This window comes from Kogia breviceps, chromosome 7 (genome assembly GCF_026419965.1).
Source record: "Kogia breviceps isolate mKogBre1 chromosome 7, mKogBre1 haplotype 1, whole genome shotgun sequence".
Taxonomy (NCBI): Eukaryota; Metazoa; Chordata; class Mammalia; order Artiodactyla; family Physeteridae; genus Kogia; species Kogia breviceps.
The window spans coordinates 110,178,522-110,196,309 of record NC_081316.1 but is presented as its reverse complement, the minus strand read 5'-3'; the positions used below and the strand labels follow the sequence as shown (position 1 = coordinate 110,196,309).

Sequence of the window (17,788 nt, the reverse complement as noted above, 5' to 3'; positions counted from 1 at the left end):
ATCAGTTATACATACATATATGTTCCCATATCTCTTCCCTCTTGCATCACCCTCTCTCCCACCCTCCCTATCCCATCTCTCTAGGTGGTCACAAAGCACAGAGGTGATCTCCCTGTGCTATGCGCCAGCTTCCCACTAGCTATCTAATTTACATTTGATAGTGTATATATGCCCCTGCCACTCTCTCACTTCATCACAGCCTACCCTTCCCCCTCCCCATATCCTCAAGTCCATGCTCTAGTAAGTCTGTGTTTTATTCCTGTCCTACCACTAATCTCTTCATGACATTTTTTTTTCCCTTAGAGTCCATATATATGTGTTAGCATACCGTATTTGTTTATTGTTTGTATTTTAGTTATATCGGCTTCAACCACCAAGACAGCCCACCGCAGTTTCTGACCCTATTTGGGTAAAAAAATGGAGCTGGTCTCTCCCCTTTGAGAAGTATATTTTCACTACCGTTTTTTTCTGAGATTTGCCACTCCTGGGCTACTCTTTCTATGCTTTTTTTCATGGCTTCATCCCAATATTAGCACCAGTTGGCAGCAGTCCTTACACAATTTTTCCTATCTGTATATTATATTTCAATATAGTTTCATTTAAAATGGAGTTTCAGAGATTTTCTTGGTGGTTTTGTATGAATTCTAGGGAAAAGATACTCAGTTATGTAGCTATGTTAATGTAAGAGGTCCAAATTTTAATTTTTAAAAATGACATTTAAAACAATATATCAAACTTCCTAAACAAACTTATAAAGTAAATTCTCTATGTAATAAAATTAGGAATTATCTCATAATGTTCTCAGTGTAGAAGGAATTCTGGTCTCTCCCCTTTGAGAAGTATATTTTCACTACCGTTTTTTTCTGAGATTTGCCACTCCTGGGCTACTCTTTCTATGCTTTTTTTCATGGCTTCATCCCAATATTAGCACCAGTTGGCAGCAGTCCTTACACAATTTTTCCTATCTGTATATTATATTTCAATATAGTTTCATTTAAAATGGAGTTTCAGAGATTTTCTTGGTGGTTTTGTATGAATTCTAGGGAAAAGATACTCAGTTATGTAGCTATGTTAATGTAAGAGGTCCAAATTTTAATTTTTAAAAATGACATTTAAAACAATATATCAAACTTCCTAAACAAACTTATAAAGTAAATTCTCTATGTAATAAAATTAGGAATTATCTCATAATGTTCTCAGTGTAGAAGGAATTCTGGATTTCCATCACTTACCCAAGAAATATCCGTTTCCAAAATATATTTCTTTAGCTATAAAGGCCTGTATTATTACAAAGGATTAAAACTAAATTAATCTGAGCAATTAGCTAAAGCAAAACTCCTTCAATATTTACATTTTTCTAAGACTCTTTTAAGCTCTATTCTCTTAGATTCATAGGATTTTAGATTTGGCAGGAAATTGAAATTAAGGGCCTTGATCTAGATGCCACAGCTGAGTGGCAGAACCGTAGCATTTGTATAATCCAACTCTCAGCCGTTGGTCCTTACACTGGTTCCTGCAGGCCCTTTTATTACTTATTTCTGGTGAATTTCTCTCTTAAACATTTATTTCTAATAAATTATCAAAGAAAATTTTCTTTTATGTAGATGTGAGAAAACAGATTTGAGTTGGATAAGTCTGTATACTTTTGTTAATAACAAAACTAGGACTAGAACCCAGGTCCACTAAAGTAAGCATCTCAATTATTCAGAGAGCCAAGTATTAGAATAATCAATGGATATCCCTATTTCCTCCCAATATATACATTTATTTCTTCTTTGGGAGAGCTATTTCAGAATAGATGCAACTGCTTTGGTTTTAAAACCCTAGGAAACAAGAATCTGAGTGTACAATACAGTAACAATGACCCAACAAGCTATCTCATTGGTAGCTGCTCTGAGAGTGCTTTCTAATGGTTTTCACCATCAACAGATCATGCTGAGAACAGTGTATGCTTTGGTGCTCCACCTTCCTTTTCTTGCTTCCTGACTCTCCTTGCCACCTTCCTCGGGTATCCAGCTTCACACAAGACCAGGAGCAGTTGATGCTCCCCAAAAAGCAGTTGCAAGCCAAGACTACAGGAGGTAGGACAAAGTGAAAGACATTACATAAGGACAAGGCAGGGGTAGGAAAGACAAAAGGGGTCGTAGGAACTGGGAATTAAGAGAAACCTAGGGATGCAGAAACAAGAGACTCACAGAGCCTGCATATAGTCCAAGGCTGGGAAGATCAGGAACCAGGCAAGCAGCAAGCATAGCAAACCCAAAGCACTAGCAGCAAAAAATGCCTGAAACTGAGGTAGATACCAATCATAAGGAGAAACTAGCTTGGGGCCTGTGGGCCACCATTTTGTAGAACTCCAGGGAGCATCATCCTTATTACCTGCTGTGAAGAGCAAGTCAGCAACATTAGGGAACTGGCCAGTGTCTTTAAAAGGTTAAAGATGAAAGATGGGATATAAATCTCTTCCTGTGACATCTACTATCGAATACACTCTGTAGAAAAAGACTGATTTCGCTAATGTCCAAACTGTCCTGGGGAGACAGAACCATAGGTGAATTTGTGAGGGGAATGTTACGGGCAGGGGGTGATCTGGGCCATTCCTGGGCTCCCTGACACCCCTGAGTGGGTGACCTGCTGCCTGGGAGCCTCGGTACCAAGTCTGGTAATTGCAGAGTCTTTGGGAGGGCACCCGCACGCAGCGCCTCAGTTCAATACACATGCCTTTAATTTGGTGTTTTTTAATTCAGCTCCAAGGCTGTCGTCAGCCATTTCTCCCTCTTTCCTTTAACACTGACCACCTTGTTCCCTTTTATACCCTGAACAGAGCCAAGCAGTGTGCATTGAAATCCAACATCCTTTGTGCTGTTTGAGAAATCTGAGGCTGACATCTCCGGGGCTTTTTTGTTTCTCTTGCCTCTCTCTGCCGTGACCTGCCAACTCCTTTTGGCTCTCCTGGGCTTTCGTCATGTCCCGTATCGATTGCTACCCTTTTCTTTGTTTGTGGGATGCTAAGGATGAACCCTGCAGCACAGTGACGCTGGCTTTGGACATGGTCAGGTCAGCCTCCAACCCCGGGCATATAGGTCCAGTGATATTTCACCAGACCAGGGCTGTTGTTGCATCAGCAGCTCATAAAGGAGCCAATTGATTTTTTTTTTTCAGACTGCTATTCTGAATTCACAAGGTCTTTTCTAGGATTTCATTCTGCTGCTTTAAATGCTCTTTTTTCTGCTTCTTTCCCATCTTAGACCTTGTGATCCTCAGGTACCCGGTTTGCTAATTACCCCCAGTGCTGGCACCTGACAGCAGGTGGCCACAGTTCTGTTAATTATGTCCCCAGGCTGAAGAACTCTCTTGCAATGACATCCAATCATCTACCTCTGACTCGTGGGCTGAAAGCAGGTTGCAGACATGCTTCTCTTCCCCTGAGCTCTTAAAATCTATTCTTCTGGCCTAGCACCTTAAGATTCATATGCTGTGCCTTGAAGGTATATGATAGAATATCCAGCTCCATGCCTTCTACAGCATCCAGTGCAGCACAGGTATTGTAGGCTCACGTGAAGGGGGGATTCCAGACCCAGCCTGTACCTCATCATTTACCAGTCACACAGACTAGCTGGCAAAGTGTCAGCAGACGCATTCTGGGTAGACCTGTAGTAGATTAAGGCCCTTAAGGCCCTTCTCTTGTCTTCTTCCATCCCCCTGACCCCAATATAAACTGTCCTTTAGCCCAGAAATTACTGTTTTCCATAAAGAGTGGAATAAAGATTAAAGGGAGCCATGGTGAATTCCTTCCTATGGAAATGACCAAGACTATGGTATAGGATATAAGAAGCCTGGCTTTCCAGAGAAGTAGATTCTCATCAGTTATAATATTCATTCCATGAGTGACCGGGACTCTGTTTTTCACCCACAAAATGGGGGAGATATCTATTCCTTCTCTGGAAGTGAAGTTTGACGTGCAGCCAAGAGAATTAATTGTGCAATATTTCCAGAAGGCTTGGTTTTCCATGGAGACAGGTGCTGTGTGCATACAAGTAAACACACAAAGATATGTAGATATATAGATGATTCCTCACTGATTATTTCAAGATACTGGAAGAAATGAATCGTGGGTAAGGAGAACTGTTGAGCAGGGAGTTTTTGTCAATTTGTAGGTACTTTAAAGCAATTGCGATGGATGTGGGAAAAGAAATCAATGGAGAACTATCAATAGGGATTTCACTCTAAATACAATATCCTAACAGCCTAACTAGTCATCAGAAATACTGCCTATCTGTAATGTGGGCAAATTAAAAAGATCAAATAAGATCTTTGCATAGAAGTCATAAAAATAGAATAAAACATGCACTTTTCTTCACACATGATGGGGCGAAACAGATAAAATTGGTCCTGGTCCAGGTCAGAGGTGCCTTATCTGGTCTACAGTTACAATCGCAATTTTCATTTGCATAAAAGACTTTTATGTGTTGTTGCAGTTGACTCTCATAAATAAGAGAGTCGGTCAGGTTCCCTCTTTATATATGAGGAAACTGGCTCAGAGAGCTCACCCAGGATCACAGGATGTACACACAGGAATGTTCAGACTTAATCCCAGGTCATTCTTCCTGAGCTAGGGTACTTTCCACTCGTCCACACTGGCTCTGGCAATTAAGTATTTTCTTTGAGGCCTCAGTTCTGTCCTAATACACTGTTCTCTCTCTTCAGAGAATCTTCTTCTCATTGGTCTTTCTTCAATGACTGGGTAACATAGACCCGCTTAATGCCTGTTCTCTGGAAATTAGACCTTCCTCTTGAGTCAGCAGATGCCCTCGGGTTGCCCTGAATGCCCTGATGTATCATTTGGCCCTGGCGGGTCTCCAAACCCTCTCTTCAGCTGATTCTCCCCGAGCAGCCTCCCAGCCTGGAATTTCTGGTCATTGCCCAGTCAAAGGTAAGCCCACAGAAAGACAATGATAAGAAGGAAATAACCGGGGAAGCTCCGTAAACAAACGCACCCTACAATTCCTGGCAACTCTGTAGTCTCCCCTTCCAACTACAGGCCGGCCCCACTTGCAAATATTTTTGATTTTTTGGCACTGATAAAATAACTCTCAAGAGGAATTTTTAATTTGCGCTCAGTTTGGTTGGGTCTCTTCGTTCATGCTTCCATCTCTAGTTATTGAACTCTTTGCTCTCTCTCTTTCTCTCAGGTTGTTTGAAATCCTCTCAATCAATGAATTACCCCACTCCTGCTTGTCAATATCTTTGGGAGCTTTGACTCTCAGACAGATCAGGGAGGCACATGAAGGATGCTGTTAAATGTGCAGGCCAGTAAATACACCTATATGATGACCGTTGTGTCCATTCTTTGTATTCAGTTGGCCAACCCAGTACTATGGTTAGATCTAGGGAAAAACTCTCACCATGTTAGGTTCCCTCCAACCCATACCCATCATAATTTTTCCTGACCCCTTGGAGACTGAGAAAAGGTAGCAGTGATAAAGACTTATTGCTCTTCCTTGATATGTGTGAATAAATTGCACCCTTCCAATGAGATCTGGACTCATACAACAGACTCTCCCTGCCGGCTTGGCTGTGTTCTCTGTTCTGCAGACAACAAAGGATGACAGGTTGTTAAGTTTCAGCATCAGAAGAGAGCAACTGGCTTCCGTTGGCAACCTCACTTGTTAACTGGCAGCTCGGAGAAACAAGACTCCCTGGGTCATCTAAGGACAGGCAGAGGTTGTTGAGTTGTAGAAGTGGCAGCAAAGAAGGGCAAAGGGGTTGATGATGATTCTGTAGCACAGCAGTGCCTTGGTCCCCCTCTCCCCCTTGCCTTTCCTCCTCTCCAGAGCTCTCATCCCATCTCTCAGCCCCACCCTGGTAGTAGGGTCAGTGTAAGAAATATAATAAGAAGCACCCCCATTTCCTGAATAGGCTTCATGGAAGGGACCTCAGCCCAGCCTTTGTGACTACAAAAGTTGTCTCCCCAGTAAATGCCTTTCTATACTCCGCAGCAAACCTAGCTAGCTGGAGAGCGTCTGATCCTAGTAAGGAATAAAATAAACCTGTCTGATTTTTTATTTTCCACTGGAAGACTCCCAAATGCTTAATTTTCATTCAATATTCTAAACCCTGTCAGGTCATAAAATATTTTTAATAAATGTTTTGTCAAAAAACACTTCATTTTGGAATAATTTTAGATTTACAGAAAAGTTGCAAAGATAATACTGGGTTCCCATATGCCCTTCACTCAGTTTCTAGGAGACCAATTTTAATACTTAACTACACTTAGTACTTAACTAATGCTTTAAATAGGACCACACTGGACTTTTAGAACCTTTTAGGCCTGTCTAATTTGCAGCAACACCTCTCTTCCTCATAACTGGAGTCCTTAACTCCCACCTACTGCCTCGGTCCCTTCTTGGGCTCTGGGCTAAGCCTGACCAGCATAGGAGGAATTTGCACAGACCCAGCCACGTATTCTGGCCCTCAGCTACAAGTTGACCTTGTGGACAGCCCAGCCAGCCCTTGGGTCCCAGATGTGAGCAAGCTGCACATTGAACATTTACCTCACTCACAGGAGGAGTGTCCCCATTAAGCCTCCATCAGGATCCCTGAGTCAAGAACCATGTGCTTACCTCCCAGCTTAAGGAATAACGCAATCCCTTGTCCTTGACTTTGCCTGTGTCCTTTCTATGGCTCCCGAGGCCCCATCTGGCTCTTGCTACTTGTCTGTAGTTATTCTGATGCTGCCTGTGGGGCCTGGGTCACTACGTACTTAAAATCAGGTCTACCAGTTCACACCTTTCAGACTTTGTGTCCTGGCTCCTGGATGCTGGACTAAACCTTCTCTTGACCCCTGCTCTTCTCTCCACTGAACTAGTCTAGGCCCACACCCGCACTCTTCTGGGGCTCCTTCAGTCTACTGAAATTGACCAGGCCATGCTTGATTACATCATGAGCATGGTAATACCTCACCTTATTCAGTCATTTTTGTGCAAACACTTACAGCCTGTCACTTTTTAGGCTCCGTTATTGAGGTTTATGGAGATGAATAATAAAGCCTTACTTTCAAAGAGCTCATAATCTAGCAGAAGGGACAGGCGAGAAGAGTGAGGACTGCCATAGAGCAGAGTCGTTGCTATGAGAAAGCTAGCCCAGGGTAAGTGAATAGGTAGAACTCAGTTCCTTACAAAGGGACATGTAGGAAGGGGCACATAGAATAGCAGGTTTGAAGAGAACAATAAACAATGTCATTTTGGATATATTATATTTGAAATAACAACAGGACACCCAGATGAAGATGTGCATTATGCACTGGAATTAGAAGCCTGGGAGAGGAGAGACATGTGGGCTGAGCTTTTGGGGTTATCAGAATACAACGGCAAATTGAATTCTAAGACCACTCAGAGATCATGGATAGAAGGAAAAAGGTGCTAAAAAGGGGACCTGGAAGAAATCAACACTTAAGGGATAAGAGGGACAATATCAAGCAACTTCAAAAAGCATCCCTCTAACTTGAAGCATTCAAGGCATGGGGGAAGAGGTGTTTATTCACATCCTCTCTTCCTTGCACCTTAGCTCTCTTCCTGTTGTGTAATCTGCCCAGGCAGGCAGCCATTGGATATTACTGTCTACTGTTGCTGAAACAAAGAGCAAGAAAGCCAAATGTCATGGCCTTTGCTATTAAGACATCAGAATACTTATTCCTCTCCAAGTTGTTCCGGTTATTGGTGAAGTTGGAGAAGAAGCCGGGGAAAAGCTGGGTACATCCACAGTCCCTGAATAGATTTCACTATTCTTGTCCATAATGTGGGGATAAGACATGGGTCATTAAGTGGCATTCTGAGAAAGGCATTCTGTGCTCCTGAGACAGAGGTTGCCTAGGAGTGATTGGAACCGAAGAGTGATTGGAACTGGTAAATGTTCAGGTTCCCAAAGAGCATCCAATATAATAAGGACCCCCAAAAGAGCCTAATGAGTAAAGGATAAACTTGGAGTCTGTACTTGGGAACTAGAGAATCAGGTATATGAACTCTGTATCCAGCAAGAAAAAAACAAGATGACAATACATAATTGTAATGATAGTGCCCAGAAGTGTAACAAACACATTGAAGCATCCAACTTATTACTTGTGTTGAATTAACTGATCTATGATTAATAGTGAACATTGTTTTCAAGCTCCAGATTATGGAAAAAGTAGCATTATTATTATTGTACTGTGGATCCTGTTGGCTCCCTGTTTTCAAAGTGAGTCTACAATATATATGTGAACCCTGGTTGTTTCCCTGAGAAATTTGAGAACACAATGTGGGTTCCTCTGGGATCTCCTATCTGAAAACATTTCTTTAAAATCTCTTAAGTCTCCAGCAACAGATCAGTTGTTCTCACTGGGCTCTCAGGCCACTTCTGTCCATCTGACCTGGAGGAGGTTCTCATAGAGGTATTTTTAAGTAGCACAGATGAGTTATTGTCTGGTACCGGGGTATCTAAAAACTGCAAGTGAAGACTATCCTTATCCCAAAGCCTTGATAAGGCAGCCTGTGTCTATGTGACTAGATATCCTGAAACAAGTTCACCTGGAGACAAAGTACAGGAACAGGCCAATTCCTGCTAACAATGGGACCCACTGATGCTGCGGATTGTGGGGAGAAAGCTGGAAACTGGTACGAAGTCCGAGAACTGTATGCAAGGATACCCCTTCTCGAGTGCAAACTTTTTCTCACCGGTCTGGAGAGCTGCCACATTATTTGTCCTAAAATGCTTCTGCAGTCTCGTGACCTCAAGGAAAGGAGATTCATTATCCAATTTGATCTTCTTAGCATTCCTGTGGAACAGATATCAACGTGCCCAATTTTCAGAAGGGAGAGCAGAAACTTGATTTTTTTTTTTATCTAGCAAATATCTACTGAGCACCATTAAGTATCAACACCTACCATGTGATGAGTATAAGATATGATCTTTGCTCTTATGCAGATTGCAAATCTGAGAGAGGGAGAAATAAGCAAGTAAACAAAATTTCAAAATTGGAATCATGCTAAAGGTGAACGGACATTGTAGACTCTCTTATTTTTTCAAATTCTTTGCTGTCCCTCTTTCTTGTGACTTCCTAGGGGACACCTCCCTGAAGCTTTCCCTGTAGGAAGTGTATTCTTACCTCACTGAGCTCAAGCTTGGATGTATGATGTGCTTTGACCAATGAACCGTGAGTGGAAGTGATCTATTTCACATCTAGTCAAAAGTTTGAAGAACCACTCGTGGTTTTGCCATTGCTTGCTTCTCTCTGCCTCAAGAATTGAGTGTCGCAGATGGAGAATGCCTTTTCTGCCATTCTCTAAATGAAGACAGCACATGGAGGAGAACCTCAGCCTTGAAACAGCCAGTGTGAGTGGGCCAAGAATGAGAAATGAACTCTTTGTTTCTGGAAACCACTAAGATTTGAGGACTGCTTGTTACTACAGCATAACCTAGTGAAATCTGATTAGTACAGTGAATATGTTCATGGGTTGGGGCGAGAGATAGAAGGAGGCTTTGGGGATGGTCTCTGAAAGCTTTTGCTCAGGACCCAACGTTTTTTTGATGGGTCTGAGGTCACTGTGTACCCAACATAGTAACTAGGTTTCTCCAAGTCTGTTTAGGCCATTTCTCCACAAATGACACTGTGCAAAAGGGCTGGATTCTGAGTGAAATTCACAGACCTCATAATGGAAAGATGCATAACTGAATTTCTGTACAGATTTATGAAAATGTCAAAGAATTTCTCAAACATTTAGGTTTAGATTGAGTCTAAAGCATGTTTTGCCTCAAGCTCCTTGCTCCTTAATTTTAAATCTGTATGGATCTTCAGGAAAATGGAATCCATATGGTTCTCATTCATTCAACCTTACCTCATCAAAATACAGTTTGAAAGAATCACTTGATGTTTTAAGCTCTTGAAATCATGTTTTCCTTCCCAAATTGGGAAGCTGCCTTTCCTGTGGTTGACACCTCAAAGGAAGAAAATATGTTCATCCTTTTGGGATGTGGCGAGGTCCCCTGGTCAGACTACTTCTCTCTCTTGGCCAGAGTGAAAAGTCCTGCAAATGTGGCCTCTGTTATCATCACTACATGGCAATCTGGCAAACTAAACCACAGTGTCCAGCCATTGGAACAAGACATATTTCTTTCAAGAAGGTGAAAGAGTCAAAGCCAAGAGTCCAATGTGTCTCCAGGCATCTACCCCTTTTCATTGACACAATCCTTTTCTTTGCAACCAGGTCAATGCCAATACTTTATGTCTTATTTCTAGCTAGTAAGAAAAGTAATTTTGGAATTTCCCTTCTTTACTATTTAAGAAACTTTAAACATTTTTAGCATGGCATAACTAGCCCTTTGTCCTTTATCCTACCTTGTTATTTTAATCTCTCTCCCTCGACATCAAGCCACTTGTAATTTCCCAAACAAGACCTGTTTCTGCTGCTGTACATATGGTGTTCTCACTAAGTGGGATGCCATTATCTCCCTGGTCCAGCAGGTGCCTTCCTACTCTTCCTTCCAGATACTGCTGAAAAGTGTCTTGCCCTGTGATCTCCATGCAATTTCATGCTTCATCTCTAGTGCTCTCACATGGCCATGCACATACTTCCATTAACGTTTATCTCGTGGTGTTATAATTATTTATATGCAGAATAATCTCCTCCAATAGATTTTGTCCTATTTGAGGGCAGGGAACAGGTTTTATTTGCTTTGTTTCCATGGCATTGCCAGAATAAGAAGCCTCAATCACTGTTCACTGGTTGAATATAGGGTTAAATATATTCTGGGTTGGGGAAGTGGTATTCAACATTTCACCATAATAAAAACATCAGAATTTAGTATTTTTTCAAATTATTACAAAAAAAGAATACATCTGCTGAAATGAAAAAGTAGAAAGAGAAGAAGAGAGCCAGCCAATTATCCAGAGAACTCAGACAGTGTAGCCTGGAGAGGGTGGGAAGTCAGTTCTCCTCAGCTTGCTTTTATAATATTTCTGAGGTTGCTTTTTGTTTTTCTCTCCCCTACTTGTCTAGGCCTTGCTGCTAACCCACTTTATGTTTCAGAAAGTGCTGAATTTTCAACAACTGAAGGCATAGTTTCTGGGGGAAAGTAAGGGGAAGAGCAGGTAGATGTTCTCAGGACTCTTCACATTAAATTATATCTATATCTGGGACTGCCCCGGCGGTCCAGTGGTTAACACTTTGCCTTCTGAGGCAAGGTGAGCAGGTTTGATCCCTGGTCAGGGAGCTAAGATTCCAAATGCCTCGCGACCAAAAAACCAAAACATAAAACAGAAGCAATATTGTAACAAATTCAATAAAGACTTTAAAAAGGGTCCACATCAAAAAAATTTTTTTTAATTATATCTATATCCATATGCATGTTAGATATATCTATATATACTTATATCTATATCACATGTATATGTAGGTATACATCATATGTATATATAGGTATCTCACATGTATATGTACACACATAAAAATATATATATATTATATATGTGGCTATATGCATGTAAAGAGAGAAAGAGAAAGATGTAATATGTGTGTTTGTGCATGTGTATCCATATTCATTTGACCTTGGATGTGAATATATTTTCAGGCCAATTTAAATCCCAACTGCCTAATTACCATGTTGCCTTAAAGGAAAATTCTAGATTCACACTGTGTGGAAGACAAAAAGTATTTCATGAATTAAGCACCCATTATTACAATAATAAGAAGCACAGTAAAAGCTGGTTGGACTCTGGCCTTAATATTTTGAGCAGCAGAAAGAAGAAAGAGATGATGAGAAGCTAGGCAAATGATTCAAGGAAAATGCGTGTGTCTCTTCTTGAAACAATGAAAAGACTCAATCGAAAACTTCCTTCCCCACCTCTCCTTGCCTTAAACCTCTGAGAATCTCTTGCAGAATGTGTTTGTTTTGTTAAAACCATGGATTGAGGAGCAGTCAGGGGAGAACTAGGGGGATAAACTTCATTGAATATTTCAGAGTCGGAAAATCTTGACTCACATTAAAACTGCGAGCACTGGGAAGTATGAAGCAGTGATTCTTATCTCCTAAAGAGTTTTACCGTCATCAATGCCCAGAGTGAGCTGATGAGCTGAGAGTGGGTGACCTTAATAGACATAACTGTGTATGGGTTCATTGTACCATGAAATTAAATTTTAAATCTGAACTGATGAACAAAAATGCTGGTTTGATATTTCTGAACAATAGTTTTAATAGTTTTGTAACTCTTTCCCTTCCATGAGAATTGATCTGAATTTGGGACTGTGCAAGGAAGCTTCTTGTTTCTGAAGACTATATCTGAGTTCTACCACTAATAGGTGAATTAAGATTATTCAAGTAAATTGGCAAATCCAGTGGCCTCTTCCCAGCCCTCCCGCTACCTACTCTCTCTTGGAATTGGCCATTGTTAACCATTCTCTTCTTGAGTATCTCCTCTCTGGCTTCAGGACAGAGGCTCCTCCTACTCTTTGGTTGACTCCTTTTTCCAATTTGCTGTTTCCCCCATGTTACACAAGTAGCCCTGATCTTACCACCACACCCTCTTTATCCCCTCAGCAGTCTCATCCTTACCCCTGGCTTTAACCATCACTGCTTCACATGACTCTCAAATCTATACTTTCTGTTTGGCTTCTCATCTGAGCATTCACCCCATATTCTTATTTACCTTCTAGACATTTCCACATGGATGTCTTCTTAGCATCTCAGATCAGCATGATTAAAACCCAAATCATCACCAATTTCTGTGTATTTCTTTTTTAAAATTTTTATTAGATTATAGTTGATTTACAAGGTTGTGTTAGTTTCAGGTGTACAGCAAAGGGAAGCAGTTTTACATATACACATATCCACCCTTTTTAAGATTCTTTTCCCATGCAGGCCATTACAGAGTATTAAGTAGAGTTCCCTGTGCTATACAGTAGGTCCTCATTAGCTATCTACTTTACATGTAGTAGTGTGTAGATGTCAATCCCACTCTCTCAATCAATCCATCCCCCGCTTACCCCCTGGTCACCATAAGTTTGTTTTCAACCTCTGTGACTCAATTTCTGTTTTACAGATAAGTTCATTTGTACCCTTTTTTTAGATTCCACATTATTTTATGATATTTGCCTTTCTCGGTCTGACTTACTTCCCTCAGTATAACAGTCTCTAGGTCCATCCATGTTGCTGCAAATGGCACTATTTCATTCTTTTTTATGGCTGAGTAATATTCCATTGTAAATATGAACCACACATCACCAATTTCTTATACCTGTACCTTATCCTGACTTCCCAATAAAGAAATAAAATTCAGAAACTTCCAAGTTCTGAGCAGTGAAGAGCTGGAGTTGGGGGGTGGGAGGTATTGACAAAACTCTGCCAGTCCCCCCGTAGGGTATTTCAGGAGGATCTTTTCACTTGTGTCTTCACTCCCTACCCATTCACTCACCCATTTATTCATTTATTTATTCATCCATCTATCCATCCCTCCCTTCCTTTCATCATTCATCCAAAAAGCATCGATTATGTCCCTTTTATTTGTCAGGGACACAAACATAAATAAGACATAGTCTCTGACTTCGAGGAGTTTCATAGGAAGAGACAAAAATTGCATAAAACTTTCCAGATGCTAATAGAAACATTTGAAATTTGGGACACCAAGTAGGAGATGGTCAGTATCATTGAAGGGAGATAAGTTCAGAAAGTCTTCAAAAATAGGTGGCACGAGACACATCTTAAAAGATGAGTTGGTGTTCATCATGTGCACAGGCCCAAGATGCTGCATGAGTAGGCACCAGGGTCTGAAACAACACCATGTCCTGTAGAAGCAGAGGGTGGAAGACACTGCGAGTTGGAATTTAAGAGGTAGGCAAGGCCAGTTGGTGAAGATGCTTATACTCACCATGCATAGGAGAGTGAGTTTTATCCTGAAGTCCCTGAAGAGCCTGAGTTGGGGGATTGCCAGCTGGGAAGGTGCAGTTTTGTCTTCTCCTTGGGCTCCTGCTACCAATTTTAGTATTTATTGCTCTGGCCTTAGTCTCTGACTGAGGAGAGAACAGCCTCCCCTTCTTGCTTCTCCTCCTCCAAACTCTTGAAACAGCTGCAATAGTTTCCAGTTTTCAAATAGAACTTTACTAAATGCTAAAGGGAAATAAAAGGAAATTGTTGCAGAAATGTCATCTGTAAAGCAGTAGTCTAGTTTCCTAAGTACAGATGTCTGAGTCAACCATTCTACTAGAAACAGCAAAGACATTTACGTGGTTTCCAAATCTCTCTCTACAGTTCATACTACTCTTGCCACCAGTGTTATTACTTCTACCACTGCCACTATTATTGCTGCTCCCATCACCACCACATATATGATAGCACTTTAGCAGCTCACGTACATTATATATCTTATGCCAGTTGCTATGCTGGTTGCTTTATTGATAACGTCGCCTTTAACCTCCATCAAAAATAAATGAATGAAATATTTGTCAATATCCCATTTTATTTATTTATTTTAACATCTTTATTGGAGTATAATTGCTTTACAATGGTGTGTTACTTTCTGCTTTATAACAAAGTGAATCAGTTATATATATACATATATCCCCATATCCCCTCCCTCTTTCGTCTCCCTCCCACCCTCCCTATCCCACCCCTCTAGGTGGTCACAAAGCACCGAGCTGATCTCCCAGTGCTATGCGGCTGCTTCCCACTAGCTATCTGTTTTACATTTGGTAGAGTGTATATGTCCTTGCCACTCTCTTATTTCGTCCCAGCTTACCCTTCCCCCTCCCCGTGTCCTCAAGTCCATTCTCTACGTCTGTGGCTTTATTCCTGTCCTGCCCCTAGGTTCTTCAGAACCATTTTTTTTTTAGATTCCATATATATGTGTTAGCATATGGTATTTGTTTTTCTTTTTCTGACTTACTTCACTCTGTATGACAGACTCTAGGTCCATCTACCTCAATACAAATAACTCAAGTTCGTTTCTTTTTATGGCTGAGTAATATTCCATTGTATATATGTGCCACATCTTTATCCATTCATCTGTCGATGGACACTTAGAGAAATGGAAATAAAAACAAAAATAAACAAGTGGGAACTAAAGAAACTTAAAAGCTTTAGCACAGCAAAGGAAAACATGAACAAGACGAAAAGACAACCCTCAGAGTGGGAGAAAATATTTGCAAATCAAGCAACTGACAAAGGATTAATTCCAAAATTTACAAGCAGCTCATGCAGCTCAATATCAAAAAAGCAAACAACCCAATCCAAAAATGGACAGAAGACCTATATAGACATTTCTCCAAAGAAGATATACAGATGGCCAACAAACACATGAAAGGATGCTCAGCGTCACTAATCATTAGAGAAATGCAAATCAAAACTACAATGAAGTATCACCTCACACCAATCAGAATGGCCATCATCAAAAAATCTACAAATAATAAATGCTGGAGAGGATGTGGAGAAAAGGGAACCCTCTTGCACTGTTGGTGGGAATGTAAATCGATACAGCCACTATGGAGAACAGTATGGAGGTTCCTTAAAAAACTAAAAATAGAACTACCATATGACCCAGCAATCCCACTACTGGGCATATACCCTGAGAAAAACATAATTCAAAAAGAATCATGCACCACAATGTTCATTGCAGCTCTGTTTACAATAGACAGGACATGGAAATATCCCATTTTATAGGAAAGGAAACTAAAACACAGTTGGAAGTAAAGGAGCATCTCCAAGATCACAAGCAAGTAAGTGATAGAACAAGTGGTCCGTATCAGCCAGTACCAGCAGGTTCGAGGAGTTTTTGCTGTCATGCTGGCAACCAGAGGCATTCATGCCAAGGTGCCTAGCTCACCGTGGCTCACACTAAATACTTGCTGGACACACCCAGGCTCTTGTCCTTTCTGGTGCTAAATGTCTTCTTTTCTCTTTAGCTCCTTCTCCCGATAGAGTACTTGACTGGGATGGTAGAGTAACTACTCTCATCAAAGCACTTCCCCAGAACCAAGACTCTTGTCATTCTCTTACACAGAGCATTCTGTGGGGAAGGATGGGTGGGAAAAGTGTTGATCTGACACGTGGTCACTCGTATGTGGCCCAAAGAAAGACTAATAGATGAGATTCAAATGTGTTTCACTCCTTGTCATTCTCTTGGATTAAGGGTTTGTGAGGTAGAGGAAAGTAGTAAAAAGACAACTGCATCCATTTCTTGTGTGGTTTTGAGAGGATTCTTCATGCATTGTTGGGGTTTTTTTGTTTTACTTATTTCCAATTACTGAACCAACCAAATTGTCTTCAGATGTAAAATAAAATAATCTATCAGTCCTGGATTTAGTATAACACAATGCAAGGGATTTCCAGAAGCCACTGACTCTCTCCAGGATCCACTTTCAGAGGACTTGAAACTAGAGCTGAAGGCAGACTGTCTCCTTCCTCAGAAAACAAAGATTATGATGACACTTCATTATCATCATCAATGTGTGTAAAGTCTGTGCCATGTTCTAGGCACATCTTTAAATATTTTATACATCTCACAATAACCCTACAGTATAGGAATTATCCTCATTTTTGAGTTGAATACACTGAAATTTTGATAGTTGGGTAGCTCACTCAGTGTCACATGTTTAAGATGCAGAGCTGAATTTCAACTAGGTCAGACTAACTTCCATGCTTCACATCAGCAAGTCAATATATAGGGCTATCTGACCCTTCCTTGATATCCAAGATCCAGGGATGCTGTTTCCCATCACTACACCTGTATTTTGTTTTCCTCTCCTCTTTGTGGTTAAGTCCCCACCCACCACCTGCTGTGTCTTAGATGTAGACTCTGTCTGTACCTTCTCTTGTGACTTAGAATCTCCCACGCAGACTTCAATCTATTACCACCTCTATATTGATTATTCTCTGCCTCTGGTTTATCTTTCCAGTTTGACGTGAAATTAAAAATTTTGACTCCAGCCAAACACTCTGAATTCATGAAATCACATAGCCTCTCTTTCTACACAAAGCTCCACATTTTCCAGCAAGGACTCTGTCTTGTATTCTGCGCCACCCACCATACCCACCTTGGAACCATTTCTTGTTTTCCTGCCTTATTCAGAAGCCACCCATCATTGGCCCAGACAAAGAGACTAATGAAATGGACAGTGTGGCAGTGTTAATGAGAAATAAAGAAAAAAACACGTTTTGAAGAAAAGTCACAATGATAAAGAACTGTCAACAATTTTGTTCCAGAGGCAATTACTTCACTTGTAAGCACCAGAGTCACTCAAGTTGGAAGTCTCTTTCCTTCTCTGTATGTGTGTGTGTGTGTGTGTGTGTATAATTATTTATTTGAACAAAGAAATGGAATCTTTAGAGAAGAAATTACAGTGCAGAACAGATAGCTATTCCTTCCTAAATTCAAGTGGTATAGTGCAGTTATTGCAAATAGGCCCATTTTCCTGGATCATCTCAAGGTCCCAACTTTTCCTTGGTACTCAAGTGCAGGGCTGCTCAATGAAGATGAGGTATCCACCCAGTTCTTTGCCAAGGGAACAATTATTTATAGCCCTAAGAGTTTTCTGAAGCACAAGCAATAATAATGTTTTATATCATCATCACCACCATCACGGTATCATCTTCTTTGGCACTTGGCAGTGTGATCACAAAATGTTTCCACGCCTAATTTATCCTTTGATCCTTATTAAAACCACCCTGTGAGTTAGGTATTGCTGACCCCAATTTTATATAAGGAAATGGAGTCTCAATGAGGACAAACTACAGAGAGTGAAATCTGTGCTAATTCCCAGGCCTC

General features: G+C 40.8%; 1 long non-coding RNA gene across 1 annotated transcript in view; it reads left to right on the top strand.

Annotated features, from left to right (window-relative positions):
* Window positions 1-17,788, top strand: part of LOC136794526 (uncharacterized) — a 278,261-nt gene that overhangs the window by 52,631 nt on the left and 207,842 nt on the right. The window lies entirely within an intron of this gene.